Source organism: Sus scrofa, chromosome 17 (assembly GCF_000003025.6).
Source record: "Sus scrofa isolate TJ Tabasco breed Duroc chromosome 17, Sscrofa11.1, whole genome shotgun sequence".
In the NCBI taxonomy this organism is placed as follows: domain Eukaryota; kingdom Metazoa; phylum Chordata; class Mammalia; order Artiodactyla; family Suidae; genus Sus; species Sus scrofa.
The window spans coordinates 51,770,661-51,792,650 of NC_010459.5; the positions used below are offsets into that span (position 1 = coordinate 51,770,661).

General features: G+C 50.1%; 1 long non-coding RNA gene across 1 annotated transcript in view; it reads left to right on the top strand.

Moving 5' to 3' along the window:
- Positions 844 to 21,990, top strand: part of LOC110257431 — a 157,045-nt gene continuing 135,898 nt past the window's right edge. Inside the window, exon 1 of the long non-coding RNA XR_002340007.1 lies at positions 844 to 5,811. This is a non-coding gene — a long non-coding RNA (uncharacterized LOC110257431). The remainder of the gene's footprint in view (positions 5,812 to 21,990) is intronic.

Consider the following 21,990-nt stretch of genomic DNA (forward strand, 5'->3'; position numbering starts at 1 on the left):
GGATGAGGGGCTGCTGGTGCAGATGGTTTCGAGGGACATTTAGGGAACTTCGGTGAGGTGGAGGAGGAAGGAAATAAGACTTGGATTCTGGGGCCAGAAGCCCAGGGTTGAGTCCCTTCTGCCTCCTCTCTCTGTGTGACCTTGGGCCTGTCCCTTTGCTGTTCAGAACCTCGGTTTCCTCTTCTGTTATTTGGGATCATTCACCCTGCCTGGCAAGGGGTGAGTGAGCAGAGACATTTAGAGGAAAGGGTCTGAATCCATTTATTAGCTGATTGACTTTGGGCAAATTACCTCATCCAAGCCTCAATTTCCTCATCTGTAAAGTGGAGATGAGAATAATACCCAGCTGCCAGGGACTGTGCAACAATGAAATGAGGTTCCAGACGTAAAGCACTTAGTAAATGCTTGATAACTAGTAGCCACCTGTTATTATTACTGTTGTTGTTGTTGTTGACTCCTGACTTTCTCACTGGATGGTGGGTCCTGGGAGGGCAGGGCCTGCTCTTTTGCCCCATCCTCTTCCCGGAGGTCACTGGAAATATTTGGAGTCTAATTGCACATGATGGCTTCATCGTCAGCGGCTACCTTTGGGCAAGCCCAGCCCCCCTCAGAGCCTCCATTTTCTCCTGTAAAATGGAACTCAGGGTAGAGTCTACCTGACCAGTTGATTTCCTGCTATGCACATGGTCCTCACACAGGAAAGCGGAGTCCCCCTTGTGGCTCAGCGGAAATAAACCTGACTAGTATCCATGAAGACGTGGGTTCAATCCCTGGTCCCACTCAGTGGATTAAGGATCCGGTGTTGCTGTGGCTGTGGTGTAGGCCTACAGCTGTGGTTCTGATTTGACCCCTAGCCTGGGAACCTCCATATGCTGTAGGTACGGCCCTAAAAAGACAACAAAACAAAACAAAACAAAAACAAGAAAGAGCTCTTGCAGGTCAGGTGGGGCCCTGTGAGGGGCAACATTTTCCTAGCAGCGCTGTGGCTGATGCTATCTGGGGGATCCCCAGAGACGGGGTGGGGAAGCTCGTCACTTCTGGCTAAGCCCTGTTGGAAGAGGGGATCTGGGGCAGTGAGGAAAGAGAGGAAGGGGGATTCTGGCTCTACTGACCCCCTGAGGCCAGGTGTCAGCAGCGAGGATAGCCTAGCCCCTTGCTGGGGAGTAGGGACACTTAGGCCACAGTGAATAAGGAGGCTGGTATCCCAGGTTGCTGACCTGCCTCTGATGCCCATGTGCTGTGTGGCCCTGGGTGCCTGGCACATCTTCTCTGTACCCTGATTTCCTTTGCTGTGATTGTCCTAGGGAGGCCTTGCTTCCTTGTCTGCTGGATTTCCCGGCCCCTGCAGACCCCCTGGCCCGGCCCCCTTGCCTGCATGGAGGCTGAGGCCAGGGCTCAGGGCCAGGGCCGCGCACCTTGACAACCCGCCCACGCCTGGGCACAAAGGCCTATTGTTCGGGCCCACGTTGGCGGGGAAGCGGGCGGGGAGCAGCCGCCTTTCACCCAACCGGCTTGTGGTCGGCGGGGACTGAGGAGCAATTCACAGAGGTCCCCGCCCCCTGACCGGGCACCTGGCCAGACTGCCTCCTGGGCAGGCACCCTCGCCAAGCTGGGTCAGCTCCTACCCTGAGCTGGGCCTCAGTTTCCCCTGAGATCCATGGGGCTGGGGCCCTCCTTGGGCACAGAGAAGCCACCTGGCTGTGCTTGAGGAGGCTGTGGACACCAGGGCTTTGGGGCCGGACAGGTCTGGATTCTAGTTTTGGGGGGGTTTGGGGTGCATCTGTTCACTTGCCTGAGCTTCAGTGTGTCTGACTGTAAATGGAGGCTTGAATCCATGACTCTAGAGGTGAAAGGAGAGAAGTGATGGCACAAGGCAGCATTCACCTGGCGGTTCATGTGTTCAGAAATCCATACCGAGTGTCAGCTGTGTACAGGACTGGTTATAGAACTTGGGGGTCCTGTGCAATATTAAGTGCAGTGCCCCTCATTCAAAATTAAGAATACAAGATGGCGCCAGCATGGGAACTTCTGAGTGTGGTGCCCAGGGGAGCATTTCCGTGAAGCCCACCCTGACTGTGTGCCAGGCACTACTCCAGGCCTGGGACAGAGCTAATGAAACAGAGGAAGGCCTCTGCCCTCGTAGAATCGACAATCTGTCAGGGGCCCTAGGACTCCCTCGGGGTTGACTGGTAGGTCTTTCTGAAGCCAGGTGCCCCTGGAGGCCTGCTCCTTCTGGGCCTGCTCATCAGACATGAAAGGTTAACTGGGGAAGGTGGCTCAAGCTTCCCTGGGAACGCACAGTAGTAACAGCCGGCGTTTACTGAGCGCAGACTCTGCTGGGGCTGGTCGGGATGCTCACTGGAAGCATTCAGAGTGTCTCTGTGACAGCCCCTTGAGGCAGGAGGGCAGTATGGCTATCTCCTGTGCAGATGGAGAGACTGAGGCTCAAGCCAGTGAAGGGCAGAGGCAGGGTTTAAATCCAGGCTGTCTGGCGCCAGAGCCTTAATCCCCCATCCCACTCTCTGCCAACAGGGGCAGTGGTGAGCCAGATGGTGCATGCCTGGGAGCGAGGCCCTGCTGGGGTTCGAGGCTGAGAAGGGCGCGGGTGTGCTGGTGGCCTGCCAGCTGCCACCTGGGTTGGCCCTGAGTCACAGCCTTGTGTCCTGGGAAGCTGTCTGTGCCCCGGGCACCCGTGGGGGCTGAGTCACAGTAGAGCACACCCTGCCACCCTGCCCACCTCCTGCCTGGGCCTCGGGACAGGCAGGCCCTTGGAGTAGGTCCCTAGTCAGGGACTCACATTTCTACCCACTGTCAGGGGCAAAAGAGGGGCATCTATTAGCAGTCCCAGAAGCATGTGTCTGCCTTCTTTCATTGAGCCCAAACCCATCCTTCTACCCATCCAGCTACCCCATCCAGCTACCCCAGGGTGGACTAGCTGGCTGGTGAGTTACTGAGCTCCCCAGTACTGGGAGCATTCAAGGTAGAATAGTCTGCCAGGGGTGCCAAGGAATGTTCCTGCATCAGGTGGGACCTGGTGCTGGAGTAGTTGTCTTCCAAAGCCCTAAACTTTATTCGTGCGCTTATTTTTAAACAGCTACCATGAGCAAAAGGTACAAAATCCAAGAAGTACAAAAGAGCATAGACTGAAAAGTAAGTCTCCACCCTTCCTGACCCCCAGTCTCCAACTTTCTCTCCTAAGAAGTAGCCTCTGTTTACCAATTTCTTTTCTCCTAAGCTAATTTATGTAATATAAGCAAATATATAAATTGCCCTTTCCTGTCTCCCTCCTACCCACACAAATGGTAGTCAATGTATTTCATATGCCATCCTGCCCCTCATTTTATTTTTGTTTGACTTAACAGCTTACTATGGGCACTGTTCCAGATCAGCACACACAGATCTGTTCCCTTCTTCTTACCTTATCCTTTTTTTTTTTAATCTATAATACATTTGATTAAAGGGCTTTTCAATCTTGAATTTAACTTTTTGGACTTTTTACTGTCCTTTGCTTTTGTGGTGGCCTGAGAAAAATTTTCCAAGTTTGCCTGGAAACTATAAGCTTTTCCTGTATCCGTGGGGGTTTTTGAGTCTGCTTTTGGTCAAAATTGTAAAAGAAATGAAAGAAGGAAAGAGAGGGAGTGAGAGGGAGAGAAAGAGTGAGTGAGTAAGGGAGAGAAGGAACACCTTCCACCCACGTGCCTCATACCAGGTACTGGTGATCTAATGGTGAACCCCATAGTACTAGCTCATCTAGTAGTGTGGCCAGGCTATGGGAGGAGGCACCCATGTGTGGTGTCAGGGAGCCCAGAGGAGAGGACTTCGTATGTGTGTGTGAGTGTGTGTTTGTGTGTGTGTGTATAAGGGGTCAGGGATGCCTTCTCAAAGGAGGGACTATTTAGGTGGGGTCTTAAGGGATGCATAGGAGTTCGTATGAGACCATGGAGATGGGCTGATTAGGTAGAGGGAACAGCACAAAGAGTGAAACTACTTGGTAGATGTAGAAATGACTACCAGCTTGCATTTATTAATTACCTACTATGTGCCAGGTACCATCACGATCTCTGCTTTATAAGTCATTGCTTCATTTAAATTTCCTACACTTCTAGGCTATTATCACCCCTATTTTATAGGTGGAAACCAACATACAGAGCATAGTCACTTGCGACAGGTATTACATCTAGATTTGAACACAGGCAGCCTGCACTCTTGGCTGTTCTAATATTCCAAAGTGTAAGGGGGAGAGCTGGTGAGGTGCTGAATTTTCATCCTCAACCTTCTGAACTTCCCAGCTCAGGTCCTGTCCATGCTCAGAGGCCTTCGAGGTTTCCCATGGCCCCAGAGCCACCCTTTGTTCCTCTGGCCAGTGTGGGCGCCTTGGGCAGCACCAGACCTTTCTGGTTTGACCTTGTGTGCTGGGTGCTGCAGGCACTGCCTGTCAGAAAGAAGCCCAAATGCTAATTATGGAGCCAGGGAGTAACTGGGGGGCAGGTACCTTGGCCTGTCCCCATTGGTGGATTTGAGATGTGGCTGGAAATGGGCTTTGAGGTTTTGGTTTCCCCAGGCCTCAGGGCTCTGTTTCAGGAGTCGCACCTTGGCCCAGCTCCCTGCAGAGTTCCCAGGAGGTAAGAATATTAGCAGACCCTGGCCCCAGAGAAATAGGTGGGCCCTAGGTCTGGGGCTTTTTAAATTCCACTGACCCTACGATGTGGGGATTCGTCACCCCATTTTGCAGATGAGAAAATGGAGGTTCACAAAGGGCAAAGAGTTGTCCAAGGCCACACAGCAAATAAAGGCAGAGCCAGGACATGACTGCAGCCCCAAGTTTTGACTCAACCATCCACACACTCCTGCCCCCATTCAAGAGGATTCTCCAGTCTGCCCCTTGGCAGGGGCTTGATCTCTGTCTTACCTGGTCTTCAGGAAAGGGACAATGATCCCATTGCCCTGGGGAGCTTGAATGCTGTGCTCATGGCCTCAGGATCAAGGGGGACCTATGGATGGCCTGGGTGCTCCCCCACCCCCAGAATCAAGACACAGGTCCCACGTTTCCTCTTGCTTCTCTCAGAAGCGAGAGAATAATAGTTGGTTCAAATGTCAGGCCAGCTCTGCTGCCTGTGGGGAGACTGGTTGAGCAGGTCTGGGGGAGGGGGGGATGGAGGGAGGAAATTATTAATAATTGCGAAGCAACTAGCCCTGCTGCAGGCCTTGAGATGTGTCTTTGTGTGTCTTTGCAGGTGTGGGGTTGGGAATGCTAATCCTAGGGACCCCATCCTGGAGCGGGGGCTCAGCCTAGGGATCCGCTGCAGCCTCCAGGGGCCTGTAGTGGGGTGGGGGTGAGGGGATGGGAGGCACAGAGTTAGCCTCTCCGTACACCTTGGCCTCCCTGCCTCCCATCAACCCAGGTTAGGAGGGATCTGCCAACATCAAGAGGAGAAGGGAAAGGGCCTACTCTTGTCTTTGGGAGGCATCTCACTACGTGCTGTATTTAATTCAGATGCTGTTTTTTTTTTTTTTTTTTTTATCTGTAGTCGACAGTTGGGGAAACTGAGGCACAGGGGTTTTAAGTGGGACTTGAACTCAGGGTGCTGACCGCAGCTTGACTGCTCTTGCTGTCCTCTCTGCTGGGGGTGGAGGGATCCCCCTCCCTGGAAAAGGCCCTTACCCACTCCCTCAACATCAGCACAATCCCCGATGCCACACCCTAGAGGATGGGAGTTGGTCTGAAGCTTCTCAGGACCTCAGTCTTCTCATCTACAGAATGGGCAGCAGAGTAACTTCCTCCAGGGTCAGGGCAGCCGACAAGGGGAGGAGGTAAGGAGATAGCTTGTCTTTCCTCTCTTCTCCAGCACCCACTGCAAGGCCTGTCCGACCGCCACCACCACAGGCATCTTTCCACTAAGACATCCTTAACCTCTAGGGTGCCTAGCAGAGCTGGTTCCCTTGCTGGGCTTTGGAAAATTCATTCTGAAATGTGAGTGCTCACTTTACATTTTAGTAGGAAAATGGCTTGAATGGTGGGTACTTGAGGCAGAGTTTCGGGGAATGGACAGTGGGAATTCTGGGAGCGGAAAGTGAGCCTCTGGACCTGGGGCTAGCTGCCACCTATGGCAGAGGCACGCCCGGATGGCGTGCCACCGAGCCCCAGGATGGGCTGTGTCTGTGGGGGACCTCCGGGGCGTCCCCCTCCCAGGTCTGCCCGATGGGCCGATAAAACCCAGCCTCGGAGGAGGCTTAATTACAGGCCTTGGTGGTGGCGGGCAGGCGAGTCATGAGGTGGGGGTGACTCAGAGGATTGCTCCATGAGCAGGGTGGAGGTGGGGGCCTCCTGTCTGCCCCTCACCAGGCTGGCCTGTGGAGGGCCTGGGCACCCCAGGGAGGCCCCACAGGGCCACTGAGTGTGACCGGGCCAGGGTCTCACCCCTGGTCCTGTGACCCAGGCCCCTGTGCCACTTGGCAACTTTGGGGCTTGGCATTGTGTTGGGAGCTGGGACTGGCTGGGTTTTCCCCTTGCTCAGTCCCGGGCATCGGCTTCTGGGAAGTGGGAATCTGGGCTCAGAAGCACCAAACGCCTTGCTGATTTCCTGAACCCCAGGGGCAGGGCTCCGGGAATCCCAGATGAGTGAGAGGTAGAACCTCAAGCATGTGTGGACTCTGAGAACCAGCGGAGGGTGGTTTCTAGAACCAAATGTTTCCAGGCTGAAGGATTCACAGATTAGTGGATTGTAGCATTACAGATTTGTAACATCAGGTAATAGGTTACAATTGTTTCCAGAGAATTCATTCATTGAGCAAGAGAGTTTAAAAAATCACAGCAGCCGAAGAGTTTAGAGGGAAATCATCTGAATGTCTTTGACCGGCTCCCATATGGGTCAGAAAGAAAAAATAAGAGAATAAAAATATAGATGTTCATCTTGTTCTATCTAGCCAGAGGGGACACACACAAAGGGGAGAGTCAGTGACTGGTGCATTGAGGTGTTTGTTGTGCTGTTTTGTTTACTTTCTTTGAGTTTGGAATTTGTCAAAAATAAAAAGTTGGAAAAAGTAAAATAGAGAATGAGTAAAGTAAACATAAGCCGTAGCATATTAGATTACACAACTTGGTGATTTGCAGTATTACGACTTCCCAATCCATGCATCTATAATTCTCTTTATGCACTTATTATATTTTTTATTTACACATTTATGCAGAGCACCAACTGTGGGCCAGGATTTGTTCTAAGGGCCCCACAAATACTAACTCATTTAATTCTTACAACACCTCTGTGAGGTGAGTGTGGGTACGATGGTCATTTCACAGCTGAGGAAACCGAGGCACAGAGCAGGGACTGACTTGTTCGAATTGTGCCCAAGCACGTTGTTTGGTGTCTGCTGTGTGCCAGGTGCTGTGCTAGACTCTGGGACAGAGCAGCAAGCAGGACAGTCACTGTCCCTGCTCTGGGGGAACTTGGCAGGGGAGACAAATAATAAACAAACGAGCGAGACTGTCCTAAGTGCACGAAGGAAAATAAGCTGCTTTGATGGAGGGCACAGGGTGGGACCTCCTTCCCATCAAGGTAGCAGGAGGGCTCCTCTGAGGAGGTGGTATCTGAGCTGAGACCTAAGGGGAGAAAGGAGGCTCGCCAGGCAATATGCCTGCTGTCTGCACAGGCTGTGCCTTCTGCCTGGAGCACCCTTCTCTCTACTTCTCTGTGCCAAACTCCCACTCACTGTTCCAGGTCTGGCTGGGCAGGCATCTCCTCTGGGGGTGGGAGGTGGACTGGGAGACTTCCTTGACCCGAGGGGGAGCCTGTCCTCCAACTCCCCAACTGTCTCCTCTTTCCTCCCTGATCCCAGAGCAGACCTTGAATGCAGGGAGCCTCTATTTGAATCGGCAGCACCACCCACCTGCCAAAGATGGAGGTCCAGAGAGGTTAAGCGACTTGCTCAAGGACACACAGCCAGCAAGTGTTCAAGGAGGGATCGGCACTAGGGATTTACAGGCTGCCTTTTGGCTATTGTTTACTTGCCTTCCTCACTGCCCTCCTTAGGTCAGAACCCCAGAGGTTAGCTCTACCTTCAGGGAAAGGCAGGTGGGGACCTGAGCCCTGGACTCCCAGAAGGACCCTGTGTCCACTGCCACCCTCTGAGCCCCAGCGAACATCAGGAGCTCAGTTGGGGCAAGTCGCCCACATCACCTGCCCCTGGACTGGTCCACACTCTTTGCTCCCCAGGCCAGTTTCTGGCACTGACAAGCACAAGGCCAGGCCACCTGCACACCTGGCTCCCATCCTGGTCCCAGGGGCTCCACCAGGCGGTGGGGACAGGGAGATGCTTAGGAGGCTCTGCATCGGACAAAGGGTGCAAGTTTGTGGAGGGCGGGGCTCAGCTCCCCTATCCCAGTCTCTCTCACTGGGGAACCTAGTGGGGTGGATGGAGCCCGAGTGCTGACGGCCCCAGACTGAGTGCAGGGTCAGCTCTATCCTTTGAGGCTCTGAATCTCAAAAATCTTGTCCTTCTCATCTGCAAGATGGAAACCACCTGCCTCGGGATGAAATGATAGCATGGTGGCTCGGGGCTCCCAAAATGCAGACTCCACTGCTGGGGATTGCTATGATTCCAGTTTCATTCACACATTCATTTCATCAGTGTTTGCTGAGACCCTATCCTGTGTCAGCCCCTGGGCAGGAGGTTGGAGTCACATCACAAAACAGAAAAAATCCCTGCCTTTGCACGGTCAGTGCACAGGTAAACCAACAGCATCATTTCAGAACGTGGTAAAAGCTTGGGAGCAAATATCCCAGGGAGGAGTGATGGAGAGTGACCAGGGGCTTCTTTAAATAGGGTGACTGGAGAGCGCCTCCCTGAGAAGCAGCTGTGACCCGAGAGAGGGATGTTGATGATGAAAGGAACGGCAAAGGCAAAGGCCCTGAGGTCAGAACAAGCTGGGGGTTCGGAGAACAGAAGGGCAGCCACTGTGGCATGAACAGAGTGAGGGAGAGGATCGGAGAGACAGGAAGGAGGTGGGTCCTTCAGGGCATCGAAGGCGGGGTGAGAAATTTGAATTTCATTCCAACGGTGATTGTTATAAACAAAGACCCAAGTTATGAGTGACTACAATATGCAAAGTGCAAACTCATCGTGATTCACTTCCAGCCCAGAGCTTGAGCCCTTTGGATCTGGCGCCTTAGAGAAAAGCACCTGCGCACCCCTCCTCTGCAGCTTTTCTTTTTTAAAGAAATACAAAGGTAACAGGTCATTGCCACCTGTCAGATGGGATGCGAGTTTGTTAGTTGTGAACGTGGCCATAGTCTCTGGACTTTGGTGCTTATTGGGAGAGTGAAGTGGGCTGAGGAGAGGCAGTAATATCACCTGCCCTGATTTCAACAGTGCCGTGGCAAATGGGGAAGGCTTGGAAGATCAGCTGGTCCAACCCCCTGACTCCCAGATGAGGAACCTGAGGTCCAGACGAGGGGGAAGTGAGTGGCCAAAGGTGACACTGTGAGTCAGAGGCAGATGCAGGACTTGAACTCAGGCCCCCTGACTTTCAACCCAGACTTTCTGAGAAATGGGTGTCTTGCCATAGGCTTCCCCTTTGCTTTTTCCTCCCAGACAGTGTCAGCTGCTCTTGGGGCCAGGGAGCAGACTTGGAGCAGGGGGGCAGAGGTTTGGGGTCCACCCCTTCCTCAATGCACACTTTCTCATCAGCAGCACTACTAGTGTTTGAACCAGATCATTATCTGTCGTGGTGGATGTCCTGTGTGGCACCTTCAGACCACTTCTCAGATGAAAACAGAGCCACAGGGATGCCTCTCAAAGTCATAGAACTGGAAAAGGCGAAGGGAGAAAGCAGTTTAACTCCGAATTAGTAATGACTCCTGCCATTGGTATAACCCCCCAGTGGCAATTGCTGAATGTTGAGCGAAACACCAGGCAAACACCAGGATGAACTGACCGAAGAACTTCTCCAGTGTCAGGAGAATAGGTCCTTTGGCTCAAAGCACAATTTCCAAGCAGAAAGGGTTTCACGTAGAGATGAAAAGACCATGATCTGGAAGTGTGAGGCTGCAACTCAGAAGGGACAGTGAAACGAGAAAGTTTCTGAAAACCAAGGTACATCAGCTGGGTTTGGGGGAAAAAAATCATTCCATGACCTATAAGAGTATATAAGAAAGCATATTGGAAAAAGTATCTAGTTTTTAAAAATAGACTTTATTTTTTAGAGCAGCATCAGATTTATAGAAAAATGGGAAAGGTAGCACCCTGCACCCAGGTTCCCCTATGAGTAACACGTTAACATTGTCCTGGTACAGTTGTTACAGTTAATGCACCAGGGGTGATGGATTACTATTAACTAAAGTTCATAATTTATTCAGATTTTAAAAGTTTTTACCTAATATGTTTGTTTGTTTATTCCAAGATCCCATTTAAGATTCCATATCACCTTTGGTTGTCATGTCCTTTTAGGTTCCTCTTGGCTGTGACAGTTTCTCAGACTTTCCTTGCTTTTGGTGAACTTGACAGCTTTGAGGAGTACTGGTCAGGTTTTTCGTTGGCTGCTCTTCTTTTGAAAGAATTTTCTGATGTTTTCGTCTTGGTTGGGTGGGGGTTGTGGGTGATGAGGAGGAAGCTCTCAGAAGTAGAGTGCCATTTTTATCATGTTGCATCAAGAATACAGACTGTCAACAAGATTTTTCACTGTCGATGCTGACCTTGATCACCTGGCTCAGGCGGTGTTTGTCGGGTTTCTCCCCTGGGGAGTTCCTCTCCCCCCTCTTCCCTTATTGTCCTCTTTGGAAAAAAGTCACTCTGTGTAGCCCTCACCTAAAGAGGAGGCGGTTCTGCTGTGGTGTACAAATGACTTAGAGTTCTGCCCAGATTTGTCTGTTCTCCCTTATTGACTTATTGATCCAATCCTATCAGTATGGACTCATGGCTATTTTATTTACGCTTTGAGTTATAATTCAATATTAATTAATTTTGTTGTTCAAATTGTTGCAGCTTTGGCCACAGGAGCTCTTTGAGTTGGTTCCCTTGGCCCCGATGTACCACCATCAATGTAGGTTTTTTTTTTTTTTTTTCTTTCTTTGAGCACTTACTTACTTCTAGTGCTACAAGATGCTTCAGGCTCGTCTTGTATATTTCTTACCCCAGTCTTAGAATCAGCGGTTTCACCATGGAGCCCTGATTCCTTTATTTGGAGAGTGGTGTTAGAAACCAATATCTGGGTGCCAGTGTGCCTATTGCTAGTGGGGTGGCATTCCTTTTAGGCCTTCTCAGCTGACAGAAAAAAGAAATATAGAAGTTCCTTCTATGGTACAGTGGGTTAAGGATACAGTGTTGCCTCTGCAGTGGAGTGGGGTTTTTTTTTTTAGGGCTGCACTTGCGGCATATGAAGGTTCCCAGGCTAGGGGTCTAGTTGGAGCTGTTGCCTCCAGCCTATGCCAGGGCCACAGCAATGCCAGATCGGAGCCACATCTGTGACCTACACCACAGCTCATGGCAACACCAGATCCTTAACCCACTGAGCGAGGCCAGGGATTGAACCTGCAACCTCATGGTTCCTAGTCAGATTCATTTCCACTGCACCATGATGGGAACTTCTATATATATGTGTGTGTGTGTATGTCTATTTACTTATATATAAATACATATGCAGATATCTATAAATATTACCATATGTAGCCATCTATATTTTCATTTCACTAAACATGAATTCATGCTGCTATCTCCAGAATCTATTGTTTTTAATGAGGTTTGAAATAGTGGTGTGTCACTCTATTGATAACCATAATTATCACTGCTACATACTGTGTGATTATTATGTGCTAAGTACTTTCTAAGTGTTTAATGAGCATTATCTCATTTAAGCTGCATGACAGCCCCAGACCTTGGTTATACCCCTCAACCTCATTTTACTGATGAGGTTTTGGAGGCATAGAAAACCTAAGATCCTGACCAAAAATTCTCCCATCTAGTAAGTGGTGAAATTGGTGTCAAACTTGGCTCAATTTGTGTCAAACATGAAAATGCATCTATATTTTGCATTAAAGAGAATTTATATACAACTGAAAGACACCATTGTCTTACAGTTGACTGGCTGATACGGTATTATATTTCGAAGACATTTAACTTAAATGTCATGATATTCTTTGAAGCCAATATAATATTTTGGATTTCAGACATGTTCTGTTTGAGGCTCTGTTGTCTCTAATGACCAGTGGATGAAAGCGCTTAGGCACGTCCACCCAGCCACCCTGCTGGGTCATTCTCAGTACCTCCCTCCAGCTAGTCCCATGGGAAATTCGCGGGCACACAGAGACTTCTGGGAGACATGTCCTAGGCAGCTCAGATCCCAGAGGGCCAAAGGAAGATGGAAAGGAAGTATGGGTGGAGGGATGGGGCGGGCTGCCGTGGTGCTCTGACCCCCAGGTGTTCCTGGTGTCAATCTGGTTTGACCTGCTGGGCATCTTTGGTGGGGAGTCTTGGACAGGAGCCTGCCCTGACCCCCAGCATGGCCCGAGGGCAGCCCAAGGTCCCTCCTGGTTTTCCTCACCACGGCCCCCTCCTCTCAGGCTGGCCCCACTCTCCTCAGGCCCAAGGCCAGCCTCATTCCCCCTCCTCCAGGAAGCCTCCTCTGTCCCACCCTCCGTGATGTCCACGATCCCTGAAATTCCAAGCCTAGACTAAGGGTCTCAAACTAGTGGCCCACAGACATGTTTTCTTTAACCTGAATGGTGTTTTCTAAAATTCTGATTTGGTAGCTAGCATTGAAGAACGAGAGATTTCAGGGGGAAATGTGGACACCCAGCCTTTCTTACAAAGGTTGAAAGCCTGACAGCCCTGAGCTCACATACCCCTCAGTGGGCTCAGCACTCTGCCTGGTGCATAGTAGGTGCTCAGCCAACTGTTGACAGCATGAATGGGCCAAATGCACTCAGCTTGGAATCCTGGCTTTGGGGGCAGACAGGACTGATTTTCAGTGCCAGCCCTTCCCTTTCTTGGCCATGGGACCTGGGAAAAAGTATTTCTTCTCACTCAGCCTCAGTTTCCTAATCTGGAGAATGGGCTTAAAATAAAAGCTTCCACGTGGGGGTTTGTGATGTTGAAGTGAACTAGCACTTGGTGTAGGCTTAGGACAGGAGAGGCTTTCTGGGAGAATGGATAAATATTTCCTTTTCTCCCTTGGTTTCCTCCTTATTTTGCTTTGCTTTGGCATCTCTCATTTCCTAATGCCCCTGCCATCCATCTGTTCTCTCCACAAATGCCAACTGTGTGCCAGACACATGTGAGACCTAGTGGCTGCCCTCAGAGAATTCCTCTTCCTGGTCTAGCTGAGAGGAGAGAAGTTTCACTCATGCACACATTCATTTACTTATTCATTCACCTGTATCACAAATGTCTATTGAACCCTACTGTGTGTCAGCAGTTGTTCAGAACACAGAGGATACGGAAATGAACAAAACAAACAGAAGTCCCTGTTATCATGGGACTGGCATTCTGGTGGTAGCTCAGGGGCCATAAACCAATACAGCATCAAGTAGCACTGGGTTCCATGAAGAACTGCAGTCCTGGTGGAGGTGCTGCTGCTTGATCAGGGAAGTCTTCTCTGTGAGCAGGAAGGGAGTGAGCTATGTGGCTGGCTCTCTGACATAAGAGCATTCCGGACAGCAAGAACAGCAAGTGCAAAGGCCCTGGGGCAGGCACAGGCCTGGGGTGTTTGGGAGGCAGTGAGAAGGCCAGAATGACTGGAGGAGAGTGAGCTGTTTATTTCTGTAATGTTAGAATTCCTCTCCTCCTTTCCTTCCCTTCCTCTTTGCTCATTTTTTTTTTTACAATGAGTCTCTTAATTTTGTAATCCAAATACACAATGACAATTTATATAAATAGAATATCTGGAAAGTCTTTGGGCATGTTGGTATGTAGGAACAGTGACTGCTATTATTATCATTTCTTCTCATTTCTGGTAGGAATGAATCATGTCTAAAGTTTCCTAAAGAGGCAATGGACCCTTGAGCCCTTGTCCCACTGTGGTGGGCCTTTCTTCTTCTTTTCTTTTTCTAGCTTCACTGGGAAGTGATTGATATATGATACTGTATAAATTTAAGGGGATCCATGCGTTGATTGGATCCACTTGTATATCACAAACTGATTGCCACCTGAGCCTTAGCTAACACCTCCAGTGAAGGGCCTTTCTTCTGCCCCATCCTTCTAAGGGTTTCTAAGGTGAGTGTGTACAGTGGATATGTGTGTGTTTGTGACAAGGTCAGGTGCCTCTTCCTTCTCCTCCCCAATCCTGCCCCCTCCTCTTCTTTTCTTTTCCATTTGTGAATTCCTTTTTTTTTTTTGGTCTTTTTAGGGCCACACCTGTGGCATATGGAGGTTCCCAGCCTAGGAGTCAAGTTGGAGCTGTAGCCACTGGTCTACGCCACAGCCATGGCAACACAAGATCCGAGCCACATCTGCGACCTACACCACAGCTCACAGCAACGCCGGATCCTTAACCCACTGAGCGAGGCCGTGGGTAGAACCTTCTTCCCCACAGATGCTAGTCAGATTCGTTAACCGCTGAGCCACGACGGGAACTCCTCTATCTGTAAACTCTTTAGCAGAAGGAAGAACCTATATTCTGGAGGTCTTGTTTCAGGGCTATTGGGAATGTGTGAGTTGTCTGGAGTTTGTGATGTAAGTGGGGGGTTGGGGGGAGGAAGAGCCTGTTGTGTCAGAAAGAGGGAGTTCACAGAGTGCTTGAGGATGGATCTTAAAATAGGGCCCTGGCAGAGCTTTCGCGCCTGCCCGCTTGCATCTCTCACAAGCATCCTATCTGATAAATCTACTTCTTGCCTATCACTTTGTCTCTCACTGAATTCTTTCTGCGTGGAGTCATGAAGAACCTGAACCTCAGTGAGTCCAGACACAGGGTGAGTGAGTCTAATTGAAAACTGTGAGTTTAAGTCCCAATCTGGGTTTAGGCCAGGTTCGAATCCAGGAAGAGGGGTTCAAGTCCCAGTCTGTGTTCTGGCTAGGTTCAGGCTGTTAATGCTGTCAGTTTCACCTTAGCGCTGCACCCTCTCAGCTGCTTCACAGAGACTCCTAGATCCATGCCTCTGACTCTGGGCCTCAAATCTTTGCAAAGAATTAAAATATCTCAATGCAACCAAGCAACGCTCAGAGGTCGAACAAAGGTGTTCCTGAAGGTTAGGTTCTCGTCTCGTCATAGAAAGAATTCAGAAACAAGATGGAAATTGAGAAAGAAAATTGAAGATTTATTTAAGTGAGGAATACACCTGTTGGGGAGAAGCGGGCAGAGAGGCGAGCAGCTGCCCTGTGTTTTTGGAGCATCTCTTAGTTGGAAACTAAAATGAAGGCTACAAAAGAGTAAGTCCCCGTGACTCATTGACCCACCCAGACACAGACCTGCAGTCTCTACCTTCAGACCTCCAGAGGCGAAACAACCAAGCCCGTGAAGTGGCTGACTTCCCAAGGATGAAGACAGCCCCAAAAAGAAAGTTAAATTTGTACCATGATCTCAACTGCCATCCCAGACCTATAGAACTCAGCACATGACCTCTTGCCTGTAAAACCTGATCCTCTCCCAATGGTGGGGTACTCTGAGTTCCTCTTGCTCGCTGTTCCTGGCCACTCTGCTGGTCAATAAATCTTGCTTGAGATCTCAAAAAAAAAAAAAAAAAAAAAAATAGGGCCCTGGTCCTGCCTGCAGTCTTCTCACCGTCTCCAGGGCAGCATTCCCGGGCTCCTTCACCTCTCCCTCCTCCTCAGATGCTGCCTAGTCTACCCCCTCACCTCCTGCCCTGACAGTGGTGGTCACCTCCTCCCTGCTTCTGCCTTGAGCCCCTCAGTTGGTTCTCCACACGGGAGCCAGAGGATCCCCTTAGAACTAAGTCAGACCATGACCCTTCCTTGCCCAGAGCCCTCCCAGGGTCCCACCTTGTTCAGAGGCTCTGCGAGGTCCTACAAGACCCCATCACCACTCTAGCTCGCCTCCCCCAGAACCCCCCTTGCCACACCGGCTCCAGCACGCTGGCCTCCTTTCTGTCCGTGCAGGATCCTGCTCCGGCACTTTGACTGCTATACCCTCCCCATACCCATGGCTGCTCCTCCCCCTCTCTCAAGGGGTCAGCTGGCCCCCAGCAGCCTGCCCTGTCCACCCTCTGGGAGTGGGGCCTCCTGTGACACCTGCTTATGGCTCCCTATCTTCACTCTCCAACGCTTTCATCTCTGGAGGAACATGTTCATGGGTCTGCTCACTTGAAGATACCCGTGTCCCCCAACATCATATGCTGTCACTTACATGTGGAATCAAAAAAAAGGACACAATGAACTTCTTTGCAGAACAGATACTGACTCACAGACTTTGAAAAACTTATGGTTTCCAAAGGAGACAGGTTGGGGGGTTGGGGGACAGGCTGGGGGTCTGGGATGGAAATGCTATAAAATAGGGTTGTAATGATCGTTGTACAACTATAAATGTAATAAAACTCATTGAGTAATTAAAAAAAATTTTAAAAAGATACCTGTGTCCCCTCAGGGTGTCAGCTCCAGGAAGGCTGGGTCTGGGGGCTTTATCTCAGTTCCTGGAACAGTATTGGTATGCAGCATCCAGCAGGTGCGCTGATGTATGTTTGGCAAATGAGTGAGCGTTGGTGCTTTAAAATCAGACCTTGGAATCTTTGCAAGTTTCTTAAAATTCCAACAGTGGAGAGTTGCAGACTTCGAGGCACTGAGACTCAGAGGTTCTGGAGTCCACCTGCCCCCCGACCTCCAGCCCTGCTCAGTTCACCTCTCTGTCTCTCTGTTTCCTTCTGTCTCTGTGTCTTCCTCTGTCTGGCTCAGTCTTGAGCCCCTCCCTCTCACTGTCTCTCCCCTCTCTCTGTCTCTCCAAGTGTTTTCATCTCTGTCTTCCTCTGTATGTCTCTCTCCTATCTTCCTCCTCTCTCCTCTCCTCTCCTCTCCTCCCCTTCCTCTCTGTTTACCGTTGTCCTCTGTCTCTCTTTCTGTGTCTCCGCTTGTCCCTCCTCTCCATCCTCCCCCTCCCTTAGCCTCTGTGGGTACTGGCCCAGCTGCTGCTGTAAATGGCTTTTCTGCCATCTGCCCCACTGAAGGGTTCCCTCCAAGTGTGACAAGGTTGAGCTGTTCTGTGGTCCAGTGAGGAGCAGGGATGGACCCAGGGAGGCTGGAGCTGGGCGTGGAAGCTCTTAGCAACCTTTTCGTTGTGTGACTTGTCAAAGTCAATAATCTCTCTGGGCCCCATCTTCCTTACAATTTCTGGGACCTCCTTTATTTCTCTTCCAAACCTGCCTATTATTTTATTGGCTTGTGGTGATGCTCAGAGAAGTTTATGGATGGGGGGATCTTCACCAGTGCAGCCTCTATGGCAGCCGGAGCAATCTTTTGCCAGGAGTTGACCATGAGAGGGACCAGGCTGGGTGTGTTCCCTGGCTTAGGTCACTATCTATCCTGGGCTCGCCACACAGGGCTCTTTTTACCCAGCCAGGCCTCCCGTCTAGAATCTTGAACTCATTAGGCTGCTTCCAGTCTCAGGGCCTTGGCAGGTGCTGTTCCATCTGTTTGGGACGCTCTTCCTTCTGTCTTGGTCTAGTTAAACTCCTACTTGTTCTGATTCTGGCTTAAACACTGCCTCCTCCATGAAGCCCTCCCTGATGACACCCCCATACGCTAGGTCACCCTGTTAACCACTTTCCATCACTTAGCACAGTTGTAATTACTTTATTTATTTGCTCTCAGCTGCCACAGCCTCCCTATCCCATCATTTGAGCTAAGATTCCCCCCTTCCTCCACCCCTGCCCCCCAAGGGAAGTTGGGAGGCCCAGGCCCATGAGTCAGCAAAGTTCTCCTTCCTCTCTTGGCACTTTCTCTGCAGAGGCTGAGAGCTGGCTTCCTCCAAGGGTGATTAAATTCAAGGGTGTCTAGGTAGAAGGGAGGTGAGCAGGGCCTCTTCCTAGCCCCTGGACCAGCTCTTCAGCACCAGATAGCTTTTCTCCATCTCCATCTCCATGACAACCCCTCCTGGCCTGAGCCACCATTGATAGGCTCTCCTGCTCCTGCTGCCCCATCTGGAGAATCCAGAGGGAGCTTTTCCCACCCCAGACCTAATCTCCAATTTGCCTTGCTATAAACTCTTGCATGACTCCCCATTATTCTCACAATAAAGCCCAGCTCTCCTCAGTTGGACTACAAGCTCTCCATGGCCTGACCTTGCCTCTTTTCCTTCATGCCCCAGTAGCACCCAGCTCCTTGCCTCCAAGACTTAGCACTTGCTGTTCCCTCTGCTCTGGATACTGTTCCCCAAAAATGGATGAAAGACTCAAGTGGTATTCCCTCACCACTTTCATGTCTTTGACCAGATGTTACCTTCTGTGAGAGCTTCCCTGACTGCCCTACTTAAAATTTTAACCTCCTCAGTACCCCTTCTCCCCGTCCCTCCTTTAGTTCTTCCTATAACCTTGAGACCTGGGAGTAGGCCACACATGTTACTGATTCATCTCGTTTCTCATCTGTCTCCCCCACTACAATGGCAGGTCCCTTGGTCAGTATAGTTCCCTGCTGTATTGCCAGCAAGGAGTGAGCCTGGGCTACATGGCTTTGGGGTCACAAGGGCCTGATTTGGAGTTCTGGCTCAGTCACTTTCTGAATTTCTTCTTTCTAGGCCTAAGTTTTCTTACCTGAAACATGAGAGAATATTTGGAATTGGAGCAAGGGTGAAATAAAATCCTGTGTGTAAAAAAGGGGGATGGGGAAGAACCAAAATAAAAAACTCATCATTCATCATTTTGGGGAAATGGGTGACTCCATTCTGCTCTGGCCACTCTGTGGACTATTATGCAGCTGTTAAAAAGAATGGCTCATGGTTTTCCCAGGCACCTTGTGTGGTCAGTCTTTTTTGTTGGTTTTTAAACGTTCTTAATTACACAGATATTTATTCCCCTAGGGTTGATTTTTAACTTAAACAATTCAAGGGAAAATACAGCGTATGTAGTATTTACCTTTGTTCTAAAAGGGAGGAATATATACATTCATATTTTTTATAGTTTAAAAATTAAGATGGAATTCACAAAACAAAAGTAATCATTTAATCATTAATTAATTAACAATTTTAAAGTATACAATTCAGTGACATTTAGTACATTCATTATGTTGTGCAACCATCATGTCTGTATAGTTCCAAAACATTTTTATCACTCTAAAAGAGACCCCTACCCAAACAAGTCACTCCTTTTTTTGGTTTGTTTTGTTTTTGTTTTTGCTTTTTAGGGCTGTATCCACAGCATATGGAGGTTCCCAGGCTAGGGGTTGAATTGGAGCTACAGCTGCCGGCCTACACCATAGCCACAGCAACGCCGGATCCGAGCTGTGTCTGTGACCTACACCACAGCTCACGGCAACGCCAGATCCTTAACCCACTGAGCAAGGCCAGGGATTGAACCTCTGTCCTCATGGATACTAGTCAATTTGTTAACCATTGAGCCACGAGGGGAACTCCCCAAACAAATTACTCCTCGTCCCAGCCTCCTCTCAGATTCTGGCAACCACTAATCTTCTTTCTGTCTCTATGGGTTTATCTATTCTGGACATTTTGTATAAATGGAATCATATAATACGTGACCTTTTGTGTCTGGCTTTTCAATTAGCATAATTTTTTTGAGGTTCATGTGGCATGTATCAGTACCTCATTCCTTTTTTATGGCCAAATAGTGTTCTATTGTGTGGACACACCATATTATGTTTATCCACTCATCTGTTGATGGACATTTACGTGTTTTCACCTTTTGGCAATTATGAATAATGCTGCTATGAACACTTGAGCACAGGTTCTTGTTTTGTGTGGGTATTCTTGAATGAGAAAAGCAAGATCCTGAGAAGGATATATGCTGTGATCCTGATTTGTAAAAGAAATGATAAAGACATCTGTTGACCAGCCAGAGTCTACATAGGATTTTCATGCAAGAACCCAGTCTCAGCTGTCAACATGGGGAGAGAGAAGGCTTTTGCAGAGAAGGAAAAGCAAAGCAAAAAAAAAAAAGGCCGGACGCCAAGGCGAAAGAGTGCACACAAAATAATTCCATTTAGGCATGTGTGACAAGTTAGAGATTGAGCCATTGTGTATGTTGATATTAAAACAAAACAAAACAAAAAACACCCAAACTATTCTCTGCAAAAAGGTTTGAACATTTTCTGATGAGATAGAGAAACCGAGGTAGGAAGAGAAGAGGATACTCCCAGGAGTGTGTTCTCCAGAGTCCCCACCGACCCCCAATTGCCACGTTTCATTGGAGCCAGATTTCCTCAGTGCTGCCACCCCTGGCTGGGACCGTGGGTGGGAGCCAGACCCTTCCCTGTGAGGGGCGCAGTGGACCTGCTTGGGGGCCCCTCTGCAGTGATCTCCACATATGGTTCCCATTTCCTGCAGGGAGGTGCAAGCCAAGTTGAAAGTGGGAAGGGGCCCAGAGGGAGAGAGAAGTGGGTGAGTGTGGACCCTGTGACCTCCACTGACCTTAGGGCGTGCACCCAGGATCCCAGAGAGGCTGGGCTTCCTGGCTGCTGAGCTTGCTTTCTCTCTGCTGTCTTGTTCTTTCCTAGAAAATATTTCAACGGCCCAGTAAAATGAGCCTCAGGTCCTCATTACCTGGCTTTGTCAAATCTTAAGCATTTTGCTGTGTTTATTTCAGATCTGCGACAGTCAGGGTCTGGCAGGAAATAAGCTCCTCTCAAATGGAGCACCGTGGAGAGGGTTTAATAAAGAGAGTCTTTTCAAAAGTGTGGGCAGGGTTAATGGAATTAGTGAGGAAAGGTGCAGAGTGGGGCTGGCCTCAGCAGCGAGCTGATGTTTGCCAGGATGGGCTGCAGAGAGAGACCTTCATCTGGGGGACCGAGCTGTCCCAACTCTCCTCTCTCCCTCCTGTCTCTGGCGGTGCCTCCATTCAGAGAGCCCCACGGGAAGCTGAGAGTGGGGCTGGTGGCATTCACACAGGTCAGCTCCCCAGGCACAGATTAAGGGGGGGAAAGAGGAGATCTGGAGGGAACAAAAGGGGACACATGCATCACTTTCTTCCTCCCTCCTCACCAGTGGTCATCTTGAGTCCATAGTAGCCCTTGGGGTTGCTCTGACGTCAATTCCGGCCCGTGGGGTGTGAGTGACAAGGGGTGTGTGTGTGTGTGTGTGTGTGTGTGTGTGTGTGTGTAGGGTGGTCCTCACACTTAGTTCCCCTTTGCAGCTTCTTTGTGCCTGCTGGTAACCTTTGTCACTTTAAAGCTCTGGTTTTTAAGTACCTGTTAATTGAGCACTTAACCTGCTAAGGGTTCCACACAGCTGAGAGCCTGAATGCCCTCCCCACCTCATTTTACCACTCAGCAAAGCAAGGTTTGGAGAGAAGCAAGGCTTTGTGCAAGGCAGGGCCTGGAGCGGGACTTGAACTTGGAGCAGTTTGGGGGAAAATCCCAGCCCTTTAGCCATGGTGTTCTCTGCCCCGTGGTTCAGGTTTCCTCCCTCTCTGCTCTGTGGAGTTCACAGGAGGAGCTTCCTGTTGATGGGAGGTAACACCTTCAGAGGCCTCCTGATATCTGGCTCCAGCTGAGGGTCCGGGGTGCCCAGGCCCCCGCCTGGGAAGGGGTCCTGATTCAGGCTGACCTGGCCTCTGCCACTTCCCCCTGCATCCACTTGAGGGATGATTCGACTCTCCAGGGCTCAGACTGTCTATCTGGAAAATGGGCACAGTGTGAGCCCCTCCGTGCAGGGAAGCTGTGAAGGTTTGGTGAAGTGACATGCAAGAAGCCTAGGACGGGCACACAGGAGGCAGCCCCAGTGGGCCTGCTGGGTCTCTGATTTCCCCTGCGACGCCTCCTGGGGGCCGGCTCCCCAGCTGGAGGAAGGATGAGGCCCAGCCCTGGGGGCCTGGGGGGCCTGCTCCCAGGACAATGCAGAGCATTGAGTTCATGCCAGCTCGGGTTTGGGGTTAGAAAAACAGGAGAATAATC